The sequence below is a fragment of the Cyprinodon tularosa genome, unplaced genomic scaffold (genome assembly GCF_016077235.1).
Source record: "Cyprinodon tularosa strain WSP-4 unplaced genomic scaffold, ASM1607723v1 ctg107, whole genome shotgun sequence".
Taxonomy (NCBI): Eukaryota; Metazoa; Chordata; class Actinopteri; order Cyprinodontiformes; family Cyprinodontidae; genus Cyprinodon; species Cyprinodon tularosa.
In genome coordinates, this window is record NW_024037860.1 from 204,145 (window position 1) to 224,909 (window position 20,765).

Consider the following 20,765-nt stretch of genomic DNA (forward strand, 5'->3'; position numbering starts at 1 on the left):
TTCTGTAGATTCTTCTTCATGAGTAAAAACACTCAAAATATTTTTACACCCTGATCCTTTACTTTTTTGTTTTTTATTTTCTGCAAAAATTTTTCCCAAAAACAACCCTGACAGCTAATTGTGTTTCTTATTATCCCCTTGACAGAATAAGGCTTTTTAAAATGCAAACGATCAGGGACTGTCACACAACACAGAACCGGTACGTTCAAGTGATTTTTGCACAGTGTGATTGGGACCCATCATGAAAACGAACTAGCAATTATCACCCAACCTCACGGAGCATTTCACTCCACTTATCTGAGTTTTATTTCCATGAACCGCTACAGAGTTCAAAACAAACTGTTGTTATTTTTAAGCTTGAAGCTCCCTCCTTACTCTTTTGTATATTTTGTTGTTGTTACAATGATGAAGGAATTCTGCTACCTAAACTCAATAATGTCCCAGACTTCCAGGGACTGAAAGAGGCACAAACTGGGCACTAGTTGGTTAAGCAATATTTTTATACTGAAAGAAAACCTGCATTTTTTGGTTAACTTGTTGTCTTAATAATGGTGCAGTTATTAGAACTGTTGCCAAGCAGCAAGAAATACTAGAAGAAATCAATATCAAGGCAGTGATGTATTTCTTAATGAGCTGTTTTTCCCACCATGTCAGGATGCAGGTATGGCACCTAAGAAACAGAACCAACAATGTTCGGTCTGCCTTTAAGAGTGTCGCTCACAGATTGCTTCTTGAAATTAATACTTTCACTTTCATAGTTATTTGCTAATTGAATGATTGTTGGATGAAAATGATTTGTTCCAAATTTGCTGCAAAATTCAAAGACAAACAGACAGAAGCACAGATTCATTTCCCCACTAAGCAGCACAAGACTGGTGTGCTTTAACTGGACAGGACACCATCGTTGGGATAAATGGTACCAATTTGACATATAGGCAAGGCAAGGCAAATTTATTTGTATAGCACAATTCAGTACAAAGACAATGCAAAGTGCTTTACATGATTAAAATACAGGAAGATAAAACAGAATCAAAGCAAGTAGGAAAAAATAAAAAATGAATCAAATAAAATAAAAAAAATGCAGAAACAAAAAAGAATATTAAAAAACAGTTGGGTTAGCATTTGATCAAAAATTTCTCCTTGGGCAGTTGACAATTCCCCAGAACGTTGCCTTTTGTTCTACTACCATTATCTACAGGTAATTTAACTCTGCCCGATATGCAATTTAACTCTGCCCGATACACACCATTCCTCTGGTGCCAACCTGGATAACTGGGGGGATCCCACTCTAGATTACCGACGTCTCAGTAAAATTAAGTACCTTCTGGTGGCACCTACAACCTTCCTCTCACTCTTAGAGAGACCCTCACGTTCCTATGCGAGGTCTTTTGGTTCACAGGTGGAACAAAACCTGAACTGCCTTTCTGCTCCCCAAAAAGAAAAGTTATTTTTGATTTTGTCTTTAACATTTTAACAATCCTATGGTGCCAACCTGGATAATTGGGGGGGATCCCACTCTAGATTACAGACGTCTCAGTAAAATTAAATGCCTTCTGGTGGCACCTACAACCTTCCTCTCAGTCTTAGAGATATAGCATTAGCAGAGGTGGCTAGAGCAGTCAAAACTGTTACTAGAGTGAAAGCAATACTGCTTCATCATATTCGTATTTAAGTAAAAAAAAAAAAAAGTAGCCATCCCAAAAATGACTCCTGTTAGAGTGAAAAGTATTTGGTAAAAAAAATGCAACTCAAGTACAGATTAACTGAGTAACTTACTACACATAATCATAACAACTGATATAATGTTTTTTAAAATAATGTAAAGTTAAAAGAAAATATAAAGTTAAATAGATTCAAAGAATGAGATACAAAAAAATATATACGTTAATTTCACAATAACACATTTATGTGAAATTAAACTTTTCAATACATTTTCTATGTTATAAAACATACAAAATCATTGGTTGAATTACATTAGAATCAGGCACAATTACAATATATTCAAGTGGGAATGCTTATGCATTCCCACTTATTGTTTTTCACTTTTAATTTTTCTGACTCTAACTAGTCCCGCAGTTTTCAACTGATTTCAACAATTTTGGTATCAAAACGTTCAGCTTGTTCAGGAGAATTCTGCTATGTCTTTTGGTAAAGATATTTTTTGTAGTTTTCGCGATATTCAGCTTTTTCTGCGTTTTTTTTTTGTCCCATTGAAATGCATGTAGAATTCTTAGATTTCAGCATAATTCAGCTAAACCTTCATCATCTTTGACCTTTAACTACTTCAGCATACTTTCAGCTAGAAACACCATTCAACTTTTAAAATGTTTCCGTATCTTTCTGCTATTACCGATTAACTCGGCTTTCTGCTAACTTTTACAGTTTTGCTTCAGTGAAGCTTCAAACTTTAAAAGAAAATTTTAAGATTTTCAGATTTATAATGGAAGTCTATGGACGGAATTCTTCAACTGCTAGAGTGCGTGCTCTAGCTTTTGAGCTGTTCTGGTTTTTCCGAACAAATTCTTCTCACTACCTCATTTTTAACTCAATTGAAATAAATTATACATCAAAACGTAGGGATTTTTGTCAGGATTCAGGAAATGTAACCCTCATCTGTGTGGCATTTACGGTTTTCCGACAGTTTGGCCCAGACCACGAAGAGGTCCACACTTCTCCAATAGAAATCCAATGAGAGCTCTCTGAAAATCCGAACTGAAAATTAAAAAAAACAGACTTTTTTGTATCGCTCCCATTCGGGATCCGTTTGACGTAGCAACACGAGCCTTGTGCAAGTTGTTCCTCAGACCTTCCTAGCACTCACATTGAAGGAAGTGTGTCGATATCTTTTTTCGTTTGGCTAGGAAAAAGGTTTGTTCGGGGGTAACAAATCTGTCCGAACCCCAAAATCAAGATTTTGACAATTATACACTTGTTTACATCGTCACCACGCCTAGACAAAATATTGTAGAAATATGAAAGTTACACCTGTTGTAGTCCAAAGATGGCTGACGCTCACGGTGAAAGAATTTTTTGAATACCTAATACGGTTTTGGCTCACCGCTCGTTTGTTCGGAGGGAAAGTTTTGCTTTTGAGAGTTCTGCTCTACCATTGTGCTGCATGTTATTTAATGAGACCAGCAGGATTTCTCAAACCTTTTTATTCCTCCTTCCCATTAAGGCTGTGAATGAGCTACAGCCATGAACGTTATCCCAATTGGAGACAAAGGATAGCTCTCGCTTAGACTGAAAGAATTTTTTGGATACCATTTACGGTTTGTCTTCAGCACTCGTTTGTTCGGAGCTGCTATTCCCATTCAAAAAAGCCTGAGAGGAAAGGAACGAAAGTGATGCGCGTGTCTCTCTGTCACTGACAGGCTCGTTAACGTCGTCAAGGTAACCGTGCTTCAAAGAGATTTTACCTCCACCACTTTAAACAGCACATTTTAATCTAATGGAGGGAGACAACACTGATTTAACATTAGGAAGTGGATACAATATGACTACTGGCCATGACCCTTCCCTTCACACGCAACCCTGATAGACTTTCAAAATAAGACTCCGGGGACCCTTCAAAATAAAAGCCCCTACATTAAACTCATATTTTTTTCCCAGCATATGGCTCAACATTATGACCCAAACTCAACCACTTTTTTAAAAATGAGACTCTAGGGGGTTTTCAAAACACACCCCATGGAAAATTTCAAAATAAAAGCCTCCCATTGCCACTTTATCTACTGCCCTAATAACAAGGGAAAAGAGTCATTTAACGATTGGAAAGTCATCAAGTATCACTGCTGGGTCTGACCCTTTTCTCAACACACACCCCTGCTAGACTTTCAAAATAAGACTTCAGTTACCCTACAAAATAAAAGCCTCTATATTATACTCGTGTATTAATTGATGCAAATGGCTCAGCATTATGACCCAAACTCCACCAGCTTGTTACTATTAGACTCTAGAAGCCTTTTCAAAACATACCCAGGAGCAAATTTCACAATAAAAGTCTCCCATTTACGCTCTAATACAGCATCTATTCACCCAATAACATGGAAAACCAGTGATTTCATATTTGGAAATGGATTCTATATCACTGCTGGGCATGACCCTTCCCTTGACACACATCCATGATAGACTTTCAAAATAAGACTAAAGGGACTCTACAAAATAATAGCCTCTTCCTTACGCACACTCATTCATTGTGCCGTATGGCTTGTAGCTATGACCAAAAGTCAACCAATTTCTTCAAATTACACTACCAAGACCTGTTGACCACACACCTCAGTGCATATTTCTTAATCAGGTTCTAAGATTTACACTGTAATAAAGCATCTGCTAACCTTGTAACATGCAGCCTAAGCCTGCCAACGGTGCTTTCATTAGCACAGCGGCTCGTAACATGCAGGTTCAATTTTTTTTATAAATTCAGCTCCTTAAATGGTATTAGCTCTCTTTCTATAAGCTTCTCTCTCTGTCCTTCCTCTGCTTCTCATGGTCAGTCTTGCACATAGGTTTGTAAATTTTCAATCCTCTAAGGATGACACTGTTTTCTTTATGCTGATCAACCGACACATTTTAAACAATTTTCCAATTGTTTTGCCAAGTCTTGACATTTCCACATATGATTTCAAAATTTTGATACTTATTCAATACCATCGTCCTCAACATTTTACTCCCCATCCTTATGCTACTAATTTTTTCTTCAACCAGATAAGATTAAAGTTTTTCTTTGTAATTTCTTTTCTACTTCAGCTAATTTCATACTTTTCAGCCTATGTTGTGAACTTTGGCTTCATTCTGCTCTGTTTCTGGACAGGAATTAAGCTTTTCTGTTTGCTGCTAATTCATAACACGCCTGACATGTTTCTGGAAAGTAGGTAAAACCCCCTTCAAAATTTCTTTATACATTTTACTAGAAACTTGGGAGACATTATATTAAGACCCTTCTAGTGCCCACATTCAAGACATTTTTTGATATCATGTATGGTTTGGCTGTGCAGCTTTTAAGATGAGTTTGTTTTTGCCATTTTACTGCCAAATGATTCTACCCTACAAAATCTTCAGATGATTCAATTGTTTTCTGCAGTTTGAAGTTTCTGATGACTTCCTGTCACATTTTCATATGTTCTGCAGTTAATTTCAGCTTTTTTCATTCAGCAAAAGCATTCCCACTTTGATGTTTCTCAGAAACAGCTTTTTCTAGTGTTAACTGTGTTTTTACTAGACCTTCAAAACTCAGCAAATGGAAAATAACTAGCCAGACACTAAACCACTCTTCCTGGTGAATACCCGGTTAAAAGCTTGTTCTTTATTCAGTGAAGTTACTCACAATGGACTGAGTAGCCAGGAATTGTATACAAGAGTAGTGGTACTTTTCATATCTTACCCAAGTAAAAGTAGGAAATTCTGTTATAAAATTACTCCTAAAAGATATTTTTTTCAAAATATAATCAAGTAAATGTAACTGAGTAAATCCAAAAAAGTAAAAAAAAAAAAAAAACTTAGTTTTCCAAGGTTGAAGACGTTTCACTTCCCATCCAGGAAGCTTTTTCAGTTCAAAATGTCTCAATTAGCGTTGAGTTCCAAGCTTTATAGAGTGGACCAACCAAGCTTTGTTTTAGCTTAGAAAACATGCTAATTGAACCGGAAGAACAGGTCCGCCCCTTAGGAATGGGGAGTCGACGTCTTTGTTGGCCTGGACTAAGGCCTGGGTGACAGAAAATCTTCACCAGCAAACTGAGTAAATGTAACTAGTTACTTCCCATCTCTGATAGCAAGCATAGATATGTTGCAGAGATATTAGATTCTTAATAAAGTACAAAAACAGTAAATGCGCTAAGATTCAACTGCAGCAGTATTCTGGTTACAGCTGAAGTGCAACAAAAAAAAAAACAACAGTGATCCCCAGAGTGGCATTGAGTGTAAAAAAATATTTTTTTTAAATCCTGAGATGTTGGTATCTTTGCTTTAGAAAGATTTTTGTCCTTCCTGTTAAACTAACAACTTGCCTTCCCTCTTAGATTTTCAGCATAAGATTGTAGAGCTGATTAAGTATCTGTAAAGATTCAGTTTATGAATTCGACATTTAACTTATTATAAAACAAGCTTTTGGGGCCTTGGATTTGAGTATCTCTGATATAGAAAAATGACAATGGATGTGGTGTTTGGAGGATGATAACGTAACAACAAAGTGAAACAACTGCTGTTAAATGGCGGAAACTCATTTTAAATGTAGGGCAATTTTTAGGGCATGTATGCGAAAGAGAGAAAATAATATCTATCTCTTAAACTTGAGCCAATTCACCTTTAAGGACGTAGCAGGAATTCCATAAAATGTGTTTTATTTCTTAGGTCTAGACCCACATAAACAACTTCACCATTTGCCAACACAAAACGCCATGAAAACAAAGTTGGGCCAATAAAGATGTAACATTTAATTAAAAATTTTGCAAATAAAAAAGCTGTTTTCAGATAATTAACTTTGTATAGAAAAAAATGACACATTCCCAACCAATTTGAGTTTTCTTTTATAATCCATTCCCCACTTTGTCTTTTAACCAATTTAAATAGCTACATCAAAGCCTAACTACAACCTGAAGAATGTTTTGTCAAGCTTGTGTATGCACATTTAGGCCAGAAACGTTAGTACCTCAATTTTCACATAAAGGATTTGATCTCTTCTTGGAAATATGTGGTTCCTCAGACCAACTCTAAGATATTTAACATCTTTATATATAAAAGATAATCATAGATTCATTATAAGCATCCAATATCACAGCATAATCAATGCTCCATTGGTGAACCGTAACTACACATGAGGACCGTTCAATGATCTAAAAGGGCCCAGATGCAAATCCTCAAAGAACATGCACATTTTAAATGTTTTATTTACTAATGTGGGGGTAAGGAAACCATTCTAGTTGTAGCACAGGTCAACAAATAGATTTAACAAGTTGCCAGGAATTCACACTGATTGCTGTTAACACTTTAATACCTCTGTAACACCCATGCATAGTGGTGCACGATGGTTGCTAGACGTTAAAAATGGGAGAATTAGCAGGAAAGGCGTATTCAGATCCCACAAGGATTCACAGCCCACGATAACTGGTTGGCATTGTTTTTTTCAAGAGCTGGGCCTCTGGTTATATGACACGTCAAGTGATTCTCACTATTTAGACATTCTAACAAAAAAAAGCAAGCTACATGCACATTTGGGATATGCAGCAGGACAAAGGTCCAAAGCACACAAGCATTTCTGGCAGTAAATCGATCAAAACAGAAAAGGTTTTAGAGCGGCTTAGTGAAAGTCTAAAACTTGATCCAATTAAGGTACTGAGGCCAGTACCTGAATAGACTCCTCTGAATAACAATCCAGTTAAAATAAATAAAAGAGTAGCACACAAATACTGCCCATGTAAAAGACTTAATCTCTGCTGTTGCTGCCTTGCTTGGTGGGGGCAACCAATTGTTACGTTGCAGGGAATAGTACATACATTTTTTAATTAGTGCTCGGTTGGTTTCAATGCTTTTGTCCCCAAAAATCCATATTTGGTTTGTTTGACAGCAGCTGTAACATACTAAAAACTAAATTTATAAATTCCTCACTGTATTTTGTGTTGTTAGTATGATTAGATTTTCTGTTTATATTTAATATTTAAATACATGTACAAGCAAGGATTAATTATTATTAACAGATGAGGACAAAAGATCAGCAGCGAAGATCGACTTGAAAAAATAAAGTAGCACTTTAATTCTTTGAAAAAGTTGCTTAAAAATCAAAGAAACATTAGAACACAAAATCCAAAGCAAACCACACATCACAAAAGTAAGACATCTTAAAAAAATTGCACTGCTCATGGTGAGGATTAGTTAAGAGGAAATACAAGTTAGAGACCTATATTAAAGGTAGAGTTTGCTTTTTCTAATTTGGAAATTAAAGTTTAAAATAAATTTAGTGAAACCAAAGCAAAAAATCATCAGGTAAACAATCCTTGTCATATGAATAAAGCACACCAAATAACAACATACCAAGAGACATCTAATGCTTTATTCTAAGAACGTTTAGATCAAAGCTTTTGTGTGTAATTTCATACAGTATTGGTTTTTGATTTGGGAAAGATGCCGGCTCTCAATTACTCTCTGAGACTTTTCATTCTTGAGCGTTAGTGTACTGAAGGGTTGCTATCAGTTGCTATCCGTATGTTTTGCATATTTCAATCTCTTCAAGAAAATATGTCTGTACGCGATGGCTTGTTGATGACTTATAAGTTCAGGGCTGAACTAAAGTATTTTCCAGTTTTTAAAGAATCTGGGATATTTAAAGCTCCAGTAAGGAGCTCTGAGGAAACTATCAACTTAGCCTGAAAACTTAAACAAGCACACCTTATAGGACCTGTTAGGTTCAAAAATGTAGGTTTGTAAAATAAGGACTGAATACACAGAGAGGGATTTTCAACAACAGCTTCTGCAGGAATGGAAAGAGCCCAACCTAACTTCCAACTCTTTTAACGACCCTCCTCCTGCATTCGTCTTTTTATTCACAGAACATAACACATGGTTACAAAAGAGAGTATTGTTCTGACAGGACAGTTGATCAGGTCATAAGACACAATGCTCTCCTCTTGACTGAATCATAAGACAGAATGAAGCATCTCCTTGCTTCAATGTTTATAAGCACACACACATTAATTTTATAATCATCATTGAATAAACCTAACAGGACTCATTGTTACTTTCATGCTGCTGAGCAGAGAACCCTTATGCTGTATGCAACAGGTATAGCTTTATTTTTTAATGTGAAGAAGTGTTTCCAAACCTCAAAGGTTCTGTGATCAAGTACCATTTAAAGTTGTTTGCTGTGTTTATGATAGCCCCTGTTTGGCTTTATTACAAAGAAAGCAATACGTTTGCATCCCTATTTTTTATTTTTTTTTTAAGAAAATTGATATGTTTTTACATGTGTTTCTGACTTGTTTTTTTTTTTTTTTGTAAAAAATGTGAGACAGTGTAAAGAGAGCAGTTACATTATTCCTATCATGCTTCATACTGAATGACCTTCTAGAAGGAGTTTTACAACATTTTCCACTGTTCAGATGACAGCTCATCTGGTAAAGGCAATGTTCACAGTCATTTAGCCTGGCCCAACAGCTTAGGTCTTATGTTTTACCACCTTTCTATAAATATGGGTCTATTAGTGTGTTCTATAAGACACTGAAGTGAGGCCAAGGTTCACGGGTCATCCGACCCTGAGCCATTCGATTGGCTCCTTTGCTTCCTCTATCATTCTTTCATCATACAGCAATGTTTAGTGTGCGTTTCCTCTTGAATAGTAAGACAGCAGGAGCTCTGGAATGCATAAACACACACTGAAACACAGTGAAAAGCGTACACACACACACACACACAGTGTTTGCAGGATAATCCCTTCGGGGCTGATGAGTCAGCAGCATGCATCATCACCATCCTACGCTCTTCATGTCCCTGTCTCTCTTTGTCTCTCAGCCTGTCTCACTCTCTCCCTGTTTCTCTTCTCCTGCTCCCCCTGTAAGAGTTATTGCTGCTAAAACCCTGAGAGCAGAATGCAATGCTTCTACTGTACATTAAACACTGGCTCAGATAGGTATCTCAAGGTCAACAGCAAGAGCATCCTTTCCAGGAATTAGAATCTAGAGAAATGTGTTGAATTACTAAATATGCAAAGTGACAAAAATAAATATTGTCATGATCTTGGCGCTCATGACTGGCTTGATTGTTCATGTCATTCACCTGTCTAGCTCTGCCCAGTTTCTTATCACCGCTCATCTGTGTCACCTGCTCCTGTCTCTATTTAACCGGCCTGCTTTCATCACTGCCAGATTATTCAAGCCCTTCTAGTGAGTATTAGTGTTTTCTGATTGGCTGATCTTGACCCGTTCTGCCTTTTGACCTCTGAGCCTGTCTGTTCTCATTCTGATCTGTTTGCTTGACCTGTCTTCCGACCTCTGCTGGATTCTGCCTGTTGACTGAATCTTGAACTGATCCTGACACCGCCCTGCATTTCCCTTTGGTACCTCTTTAAATCTTTGATCTTCTGGACCGGACTCCTGTGAACCTTGACACTGGCTTTGACTTCGCCCTCTGGATTGTCCTGGCTTCTTTTGTCTGCTTGGATCTGATCTCCTGCCAGTTTTGCAATCTTTAAGGTTTCAGCATCTGGAACTCTCTGTGCAGCGTTAATCTCTTCCTCTGGGCATGGACTGAACTTCAAGACCAGGTTAGTGGCTTACACATCTGTAATAATCCTCCACCAGATTAACCTGGACACAAACCTGTGTTTTCCACCTTCAGGGTTTCTTGCCTTAGACGTCCTACCTGCTCACTGAAGATCCGTTATTTTTAAATAAACGTTTTCTGAAACATCATGCTATGTGTCTGAATACTGGGTTCCCTGTTCTGAGGCTGGAAAAATATGAAGTTCCCATTAGAATGCTAAAGTGAACAATAATTGCACCGAATGGCAGAGAAATATTCCTCCTCCTCTACAGATTCCCTGTATCCATTCAACCTCATCTCTAATGTCTCAAGTCCAGCCGTAGTGGTGATGGTCTAAAGTGGCCAGGCAGAAAGTCTACAGCGGAAAGTTGAGGAAAGATTTAAAAAATCAGACACTCTGCCCAAAAAAACTCAGTCCTTTGCAGAACTGAACAATACGATCACCTGAAACCAAAGGCATTGTCTAGAGTCCTAAGTGTTCAGCCTTTTATAGAGTAAACATTTTAGATAAAAAAGTAACTTTGAACCTTGAATTTCCTTATTTTCACTATGACTAGTTCCCTGCAAGCATACTAATTAAAGAGGCATATACAATTTAATATAAATGTGAAGATGATGACCTTATTGAATTGCCTTTTTAACAAGTTATTTAATGGTGGTAAAACAGTCTTGATACATGGCTCATGAATTAATCGTGAAACATGTAGCTAAAATGAAAATCAGCCACTTCTTCCCTAAAAGCATTATGACTGAGTATTTACATGCGCTTAGGTTATGTTCAGCACATATTAGTTATCTGCTTCTTGGTCTGTTTTCACAGCAGCTACGCTAATTCCTAGCAGTTAATGGAATTTTTCAGTGTTAGTACTGGCCTATTGGAATTGGTGCTAACCTTTTGTACAATTACCATAAACATGCATGAGATGATAGTAACCACGCTATGTCACATATCACATGTTCACAAGAAAACAGTTTACAGGACTATAGTCCAGATTTGCAAGTTTTTTTTTTAGGAGTTTGTCCTACCACTGGTGACAAATTGAAGTGACACCAGTGTTGTCAAACTGCATGGAAGAAGAGAAACATGTTGCCATAAGTACAACATTTCTGTTATAAATGTGGGTTGGCTCTCTTTTCATTCCCAGGGCCGATATGAGCTCGCTTTTGTTTGTTGAAAGCTGCCCCAATATTTACTTTCATTTTATTTGGTCGCCCATCAAAGTAGCCAGCAACACGTCAAACCCAAGCACGCGGCGAGATAATCCAACCCCAATTACTCTGTCATGAACTGTCTAATGAAGCCTATAGAGGCAGTTAATAGAGGAAAACTAATTTGACACATTGGACAGTTGTCGGTACAGGAAATAAAAACAAAACACTTTAAACTTGTGTCATTCTCCTTTAAAACAACCACAGCTGCTGCACATGACTATAAACTATAAAGATAAATTAAAAGAAATATTAGATTAAAAACTATAATGGATTAACAAATACATATTCTAAAAGGTCCCACATCATGCTCTTTTTAACTCTTCATAGTTACCTATGGGAAAATATGATAAAAAAATGCTGTTTGCATTACATGGGTATTGATTTGTTATGAAATGTAATTTTTTTCTCCCAACCCCTAAGAAAAACACTTGCCTTCATAGTGAAGGCCATATAGGTCTCATTTCTTTAAGTCACAGCATCAAACCACTCCTGAAGGCTGATCAAAGTCCAAGACGTTTGGACTCAGGTTTAAATGACAGACCTTAGCTTAAAAGCAGAGGTTGCTGCTCTATGTAGATTAGCTGCTAAAATAACTACTTTGATTTAAACTCCAAGCTGGAATCACTGAGCTCTGCCTTACATCACCCCTCCCTGATTGTAGAAAAAGAGCATTTGTCTACAGTACAGGACGGTCAAGGTGGGGGCTTCCTGGAGAGTGTAAATAGGGATGGTAAATATGTGATTTAATGAGATAATATTCTAATTGTCATATATTTCTTTGCGAACACATGTCCTACTGGTTATTGGTTAGAACCACAGTTAAAGTGTGAATCAAGCTCAAATCATTGTCGAAAGGATAATTGTGCACATATATGGAATACTTTCTTTGCAGCTTCCATTCTATATAAGAGTGTATTGAAAAAGAATATTCAGCCACAAGTCAAACATATTTCAGTTAAAAACTCTTGACTAAAACTAGTGAAACTAAACTAAACTAAGCTACTATGTACAAAGAAGGTGGAAAAACATTGTTGAAAACCATTATCAATGAGATGATGCTATGATTTCTCAGGTTAATATGGATTTTGTGTTTGAAAACTAAAATGTATCTTTAATTATTTGGTATTAGATCAATGAGATCAGCTAATTTAAAGCAATTTGAGTGTTTTCGAACCAATTCCCAATGCAAACCCCAGATTAATAAAACATTATGTAGCCAAGTAATGTTTTATTAACTAATTTGCTTAATCAAAAATCAATAACCTTCGGTTAATTATTAGTCAACAGGAAGACATGGGGATTACATTAAATTACTTTTGGTCATAATTTGGTAATCCAAATGTAATGAGAATGTTAGAAAACATGTAACCATTAAATTTATGTTAGGGTTTAAACCCTTAGTGAAATAAAGCTTGTTTCAGCTTTATAAACAACAGCTCAGACAGGTTACCATGCTGTCCGTCTTGTTAGCTCTGTCTTAACAGAAAACACATTAAATGTTTTGGAAAGCTTGGGTTTTCTCCAGCATTTAGCTGCTTAGCATGACAGGCTCACAGCAGGGCTTTTCCTTTGCTCTAGCCTCACATCAAGGGAAGGTCTTCCTTGGAGGGTCCCACCTCCAAATAAAGACCTTTCAAAGTTTTTCAAATGGTCTGTTTCACAGCTAAGGGCGGATTTAGGAAATATGGGGCCCTTAGCAAAGACAGGCAGTGGGCCCCTTAATTGAGAATACCAAACATAAAACAGATCCATTACACAGAAACAGATACTTTAATAGAATAGACATACATTATTTGATCTACGTTTTTTCCCTCTCTTCAAGTCGCTTTTCTTTTTGTTGTTTCCCTCTATATGTTTTGTACTCAGCTGACTTTTCATGCTGTCTCAAAGGGAATGAAAGATTTTTTTCCAAGCACTAAGCTCACTTAGCTGATTGCTCCTTCCTGTGTTTCCAAAAAGGCGACAGCAGAAATAACACTGTCCTTATTTTCACTGTAGACAAACCATGATCTGCTTATCTGTTCTCCATTTTTCATCTGTATGAAATAATAGCTGCATGAATCATGACAGCAGACAAGATAGAGCAGAGTAGGAGGCAGGGTTACCAATCTACTGAGACACACATATAAGCTTTCTGATCGCAAATTAGCGAAATGGTTTTTATCAAAAACATAATGTGCACAAATAAGGAAAACTTGTATTAACCATATATCTAAACAGAGTATTATGGGGGCCCCAGGAACTTGTGGCCCTAGGCAACAGCCTAGTATTGCCTAATGGTAAATTAGGCAATACTAAGCAACCCCCATTAATACAACCCCGTTTCCAGCAAGCTGGTTCTGAAATGTCAGCCATCATGACTTAGCCTTAATCATTCTGGAGATCCTGACCTTGGATCTAGGCTTTCCATGATGGTTGCCTCTCCAATGTGAATCTCTCAGAAGCTCTTGCAGAAGCTTGGAGAGGATAGGAGCACTGTGGGTCATAACAGCACCCTCTACCCCAGTGAACATGGCAAAGATGAAACATGGATATTGGTCCTAGCTCAATGTCCACAATTATTATCACGGTTTATGGCCCAACAAGGGGATATCCCTCCGTAATTATTCCCCAACTGCTCATTTTTACAGCACAGGAAGGGACGTCTGCTCAGATGGCAGAACTCATAACGATTACTCAGAGATGCATAATTCCAGCAACTTTGTCCACAAGTTACATAAACTAATAGCATTATAACATAGATCAAATCTAAGAAAATTAGATTATGGTTGATAAAGCTCCTTAAAACAAGCAACGACAAATCAAATGTCACTGATAGTGAAAGGCAAAGATTAAAAAAGGTTTGAGGAGCAGCAGTATATCTTTCCCAGCTTTCTTCCAGACATTGGTACCTAGAGTAGCTAATGCTCGGATGACACAAAGAGCAGAAGAATATCTTTTAAACATTTTAAAACTGAAATAAGAATTTCAAAACTTAAACCTAAAACGGACTGGTAACCGGCAGAGAGGCCAGAAAACTGGTGATGTGTATATATATATATATATATTCTTTTTTTTCAGCATTAGTTAAAAGACTCACAACAGAATTAGTAACTGCTTGCAGACAAAAGAGCAAGGATAGACTCCCTCCAACATAAAGTCCATTTCAGTAATTTAAATTGCACAAAATAAATGCATGCATCACTTATTTTAATAAGTTGGCAAAAGAGAAGACTAGAAAGATCTCCCTTTTGCCAACCGCCCTAAATGATAAAAATGATTACGACTTTAATTTACAATGATTAGTTAATTAAAGAGTTTTGCCGAATAGGTTCTTGGCATTCAATGAGATATTGTTGGGATCCAAGGGTTTGCCCTCCAGAGGGCTTGTTGGGAGCTGGAGAAATCCCATCTTTCTCCAGCAGAGTCCGCCGTGGATCCTCTGAGGGAGCTCCCTGCACAGCTGCAGCTCGTCAAGATCATCAGAGGATCCACTACTTAAGCTGTCTTCAGACCTTGCCTCAACGCCGCAGTGTTGTTCCAGTTGGTCAGCGCTAAAGCCTAGATCCTCTGAGTATCTCCATGACTTTGAATCCAGTCTGGATTCTAACTATTATCTCTGTCTTCCAGGAAACCTGTGCCTCCTCTGAGTAAGCTCTGGAAGAGCTAACCTGCCGAGCCGACCCTCTGAGCCAAACCCTGAAGATCCCTCTGAGAAACCTCAAGCAGCTCAGGACTGAGCTGGGACTTCCAAGCCAAGGTCTGTTCTAACAAGACGTGAGACGCTGAAGCAGCTAACGGACTCTGCTGATAAACCCTTCTCCAGAACCAACAGTGACTCTCCCAAAGTTAACCTCAAGAATCCTCAAGGTACAATCAGTGAACTTCTGGAAGTAAAACCCTGCCAGCAAACCGCTAACTGTGCTGTCTCTCACGCAGACTCCGGTGAACCAGTATCCAGGCCCCGAACCAGAATCAGTACATTCTGTGTGTTTGTGCTTTAATAAACTGTTGAACTCTTCATCCTTGTGTCCGTCAGTGGTGTTCTGCATAACTGGGTCGCCTTCAGTGAACCCATCATGACAGGGCTGTGTGGATCCCTTCCTGTGGGCTTCTATTTCTGTTGGGATCCAGAGGTTTGCCCACCAGAGGGCGCCATGGATCCTCTCCTGGGAGCTGGTTCTCTGCGCTCAGCTGATTCCTATCAGCTCTGCTGATTAACCTCTCCCTATATAAACTGTTTGATAGCTTCACTCTGAGCCGGATCGTGGTCAGTCTTTGTTGCCATGTGCTGCCTTGCCTTGCTCTGCCATGCCATGCTTTGCCATCGCCATGCCTGCCTGAATCTGCTTATCTGTGCCTGTTAAACCCAGCCTGTCTACCAGCGAACCTGTGAGTTTGAGCTTGTTTATCTGTCCCTGAGTTTAACCTGTACTCTGTCTCCTCTGCCTTCCAGGGCAGAACCCTTTGCTGATCCAAATAAACAATGGACTTTAATCCTGCCTCAGTGTCTGTTGAGTTCTGCATCTTGGGCTAGTAACCTGCTAAATCATGACAGATATTGCTTTAGCACCACATATAAACTTCATCTATCTAGCAAAGCCTTACTGTTGATCAAACCCAGTGACTTCAGTTTGACAATCTGTATCACTCCATCAGCTTCACAGTTTCAGAAAACATGAGTTGTGTAAACATCTGTGTTTCTGCAAGACTTAACACATTTACAAATGTGCACGAAAGAAGAGGGTTTCTTCTTTGTATATCAGCAGCACCAGGAAAGAGAAAAAAAGTGTACTTGGATCAATTTTCTCCACGGACAGATGTTTTTTTCTAGACCTGAGTGAGTAAAATAAGAGACAGCTAACTTATACCGCCTGAGAACTTTCTAAACTCTTCGGCCTGCTGACCTGCACAATGTCAGACAACTGGCACTGAATCTAGATGCCTCTGTGGCGCCTACCACACCCAGCAACACACAGCGGTACTCCAGTTTCAACAAACAGCCTGCAACGCATCGATAGCTGTAAGTGATCTCAGAGCAACAGTGTGTGAGTACAACCCAGGCTAAACCACCTAAGGAAACGCAGAGTAACACATGCTCAATGCTTCTACTTTCCTTTCACAAATTGAATTTTGAATGGTGTAAAATATCTACAAGAAAACGGACTAGGCGGTTTCCTTGGAAACGGCTCCCTTGAGTTTGCAGGATGAGGGTAAATTCCTTTAGAGTCATCACGACAGCAGCAAACTTAAGGTGGTCATGCAGCAGGAGAGAGACTTGTTTGAGTCATCACTGCTTTAATAGCGCTGAATGATTCAGTGCTGAATTCATCACCGAATACACTTGAGAATCTATAGCATCACACTTCCATTTAAAATCTAATCTACACCTTTTATATAATACCCTCCATACCGGAGCAGATAGCTGCTCAACACTGAGGATTTATAGGATAGTGTGAGGCCTGTGGAATCACTGATAACGTGTTGAGTGGCCTGTGTTTATTTTTAAACTGCTCTCACCCTCAAGCACCATATAAGAAGGGAAGAAGAAAAAAACAGAGTGCAGTATTGCAAGCGTAGCCATAGCATAGCATCAATGTGTTGAGGCAGCCAAACACAGGCGTTGACAATGGGATGAGGAGACTGTAGAGCCTATTGATGAATTATGTTGCATCTACTGCAAGATGCTGCTGAGGAAGAGTGATATCAGTCTGTCCATCCGTCCGTCTGTCTGTCCATCCGTCCGTCCATCCATCATTCGTCCAGCCAGCCAGTCAGTCAGCCAGCCAGCCAGCCTGCCAGCAATCCACACAGTCACAAGTCAAGGGTGTAGTGTACAACCTTAACACCAGTTCACCCTCATCCCCAACCCCCCACAAAAAAATAAAATTCCTGGAAAAATAAAAAATAAATACACCATGACACCACATGAAAATGATAAAAAAAAACTGGAGGTTTGCTCAGTGGGCGGTGGGTAGCAGTGCTGCCTTGCAGCAAGAAGATATGGGTTTGATTCCTGGCCTGTATTTTTTTGGATGGAGTTTGCATGTTCTCCCTGAGCATGTGTGGGTTCTCTCCGGGTACTTCCTCCCACAGTCCAAAGAACATGACTGTTAGGTTAATTGGCCTCTCTAAATTGTCCTTAGGTGTGAATGGTTGTTTGTCCTGTTTGTATCTGTGTTGGCCTGTCTGTGTAGCCCGCCTCTCATCCATAGACAGCTGCAGATAAGCAACCCTGCTTGGGATTAGTGTGACATAAGAAGATGGATGGATGGATGGATGGATGGATGGATGGATGGATGGATGGATGGATGGATGGATGGATGGATGGATGGATGGATGGATGGATGGATGGATGGATGGATGGATGGATGGATGGACGGAAAACACAGGGATAAAACTTTGAAAGAGTTCTTAATTCAGCTTCATATCCCCACTGTCATGATTTGGCCTGTTTGCTCTCCCTTAATTAGTCATTCCTCTCACCTGTCATCTTCGCTCCCTGCCTTAATCATAATTTATTCCTCTCACCTGTTTCCTCTAGTTTATATTCAGTTCAGCCTGAGCATTCAGGGCCAGATCATTTCTTGTCTTTCTGTCAGTCTATTCTGTTTTTTTTTTCATGATTCATGTCTTGGATCCTAGCAGCCAGTGGAAAGAGGGTTTTAGTGTTTGTCTCGTCTCCTGATCGTCCACTGTTCCTCCCCCGTGGAGTCCTCTGTGTTTTTAGCTCATTATGGGGGGAGGTTCAGTTTTTATCCAAGTAAGCCTGGCTCCAGGGAGGAGACCAGTTTAAAGTCCTGCTTCAAGTTCTGGTTCCTACGTCCTGTCTCGGCCACCCTCTTCCACTGAGCCTGCCTGTCTTCACCTGATCCTGTCTGCTCCTGTGCGTGACCAACTGGTCATGCTTCTGGTCCCAGTCAGACTCTGAACCCTCCTGGAAGCCTGTGGATGCCTGGAAGTCTGGATCCTGCCACCTGTTTCTGTTCCTGCCTGATCTGGATCCTGCCTGTTCCTGTCTGTTCCTGTCTGTTCTGGATTCCTGACCAGGATCGGCTTCCAGCATGACCTCTGGGACTGCAGCACTGGGGACATTCTTGGTCTGGACTGTTAAACCAGGTAAGTGACCAACACAGATAATCTTCTATCAGTTGATCGTGGTAACTTACCTGTGTTTCTCCCCTAGAGTGTCTGAGATTGGGCGGTGCCCCGCCGCCCCACCAACGTTAATAAACGTTTGAACTTTCCTACTGACTGTCTCTCCTTGAATACTGGGTCCATCTATCCTCGGTTCATGACACCCACTGGGGGTTTGAGCTGACAGTGTGGGTCCTTAGGCAAGACACTTCACACTAATGCCTACTTTGTAAATCGCTTTGGATGAAAGCGTCAACTAAATACTTACTACTAAATACTGTACATAAACAATACACAATAAAATTATGAAGGTTTGAGGGTAACATTGGTTTTTTTCTCAGATTTTATTTATTTTAACCATTTTTTTTTCCTTTTCTTTTTCATATTCTACATTTTGCCCCACCAGAAGTATCTTATGTTTTTCTAATCTATCTTTTTCTTTTCAAGTTTAAAAAAATAAAATTGTCAACTAATATATTGATATAAAATCTAAGACAACAGCTATTTTAGTCTAGAAAACTTTTTCGAGAGAATACGTTTTTCATAAGTATTTTTGGATAAAATTTATGGTTTCAGTTTACAAAACGTCTCGTTGCAACAATAATGAAACAAAAATTACTCCATAGGTTTTCAAATGGAAATAATATTTATGGTGTAAATTTAAGAGAAAGACAAGCCTTCAACTTGCAGAGACACTGTTAAATACTAAATGAAAAGAGTGGGGAGGAGTGTACAGATGAGAGCTTGGTTCTACATATAAACTAGTGTTGTACCTATACTGATACCAGTATCGGGCATGGCCCCGATCCAGCACTAAAATGGTGGTATCGGTACCGGCGAGTACCAATGAATAGGGCAACGATACCATTTTGAGAGACAAAAGTTTATTGAACTATTGTCACCATTCCAGGTAGGCAATAAAAAGTTCTACTGGATTCACTTTGTATTCGTCTTTTTCCTGCTTTACAAAGGTAGGCAGCAGCTTGACAAAGCCATGATGGCAATTATTTTACATCCAAGTCGTATGCAGTTCTTCATATATTCACACATAAATTTCAAACACGTGGTATCGGTATTGGCCAATACTGCAAATACAGGTATCGTATTGGGGCCAAAAAATGGCATTGGCGCAACATAATTTCAAATTATTTTTTCATAGTCTAACCGGAAGTAGTTTCTTTGTTGCCCTGTTTGTCTGATAGAGTAATAAAGTTTTCTCTTATGGCAGATTGTGAGCTCTTATTTTTAAAAAGATGTTGCAGAATCCCTCTCAACGTTTAAGCCATATTTGACAGCACAGTGGGTCCTTCTTAGAAAGGGGAAATCTGATATCAAACCTTTATCTGCTTGTGAAAAAACAAATCAGTTTTTATTTTTTTTGTTAGCCTATGATATAAGGTGACAATTATAAAGTATGAGCTACACCTCTAATAAACAAAATATGTCTACGATGTGAAGGGTAAACTAATCTGACTGAGTTTACAGAAAGTGACACTTTGAATCATCTAAAATACTCTACCAGGGTCAATTGAGTCTGGTCTGTTTTAATGATACTTTTCTGTTGCTCCATCAGAGTTAAGCAGAGTGAGTAATGATAGAGCAAGAAACTCTAGCTTCCATGCATTATTGATGAAAGGCTGGTTGAGGTACAGCCGGTGCAAAGATGCCAGTTACGCCGCATTTTACGTTACTATTGAAACATTTTTGCTCCCTAACAGATTTCTGGTGTATTTTCTTTTTTTGTCACATTGCATAGAATAGATCATCACTGATTTCTATATCAGACAAAGATAATCTGAGTGAATAAGAAAAATAAAAAAAAGCTATCCAATCTATCCTGTCTCCTTTTTTTGGTTGACTTTCAAGTTTTTATATTATGAACTGAACAATGAAGAAACTCCACTAGTCAAGCACCTGTCTGACAGCATGAAGTAGGCTACAAGACTCCAAAACCAACACATCATGCCCCATATAAAGATTCAAGAACATATGTCTATTAGGATGGAAGGCTCAGAGAAGGCTTTGTGTGGCTTTTTAAAGGTCCAGTGAAGCACAGTGAGAACTATTGTGCATAAATGGAGGAACTCAGAATAATGAAAGAACCGTTCAAGGAGACAATGACCCACAGAATGTAAAAAGAACCCAGAACAACATCTGATGCACTTGAGGCCTTGCCTACTTAAATTAAA

At 38.7% G+C, this 20,765-nt stretch overlaps 1 protein-coding gene across 9 annotated transcripts in view; it reads right to left on the bottom strand.

Annotated features, from left to right (window-relative positions):
• The window catches only part of LOC119785722 (clathrin coat assembly protein AP180-like), a 91,959-nt gene that overhangs the window by 56,384 nt on the left and 14,810 nt on the right, over positions 1-20,765 (bottom strand). The gene's annotated exons all lie outside the window — the stretch shown is intronic.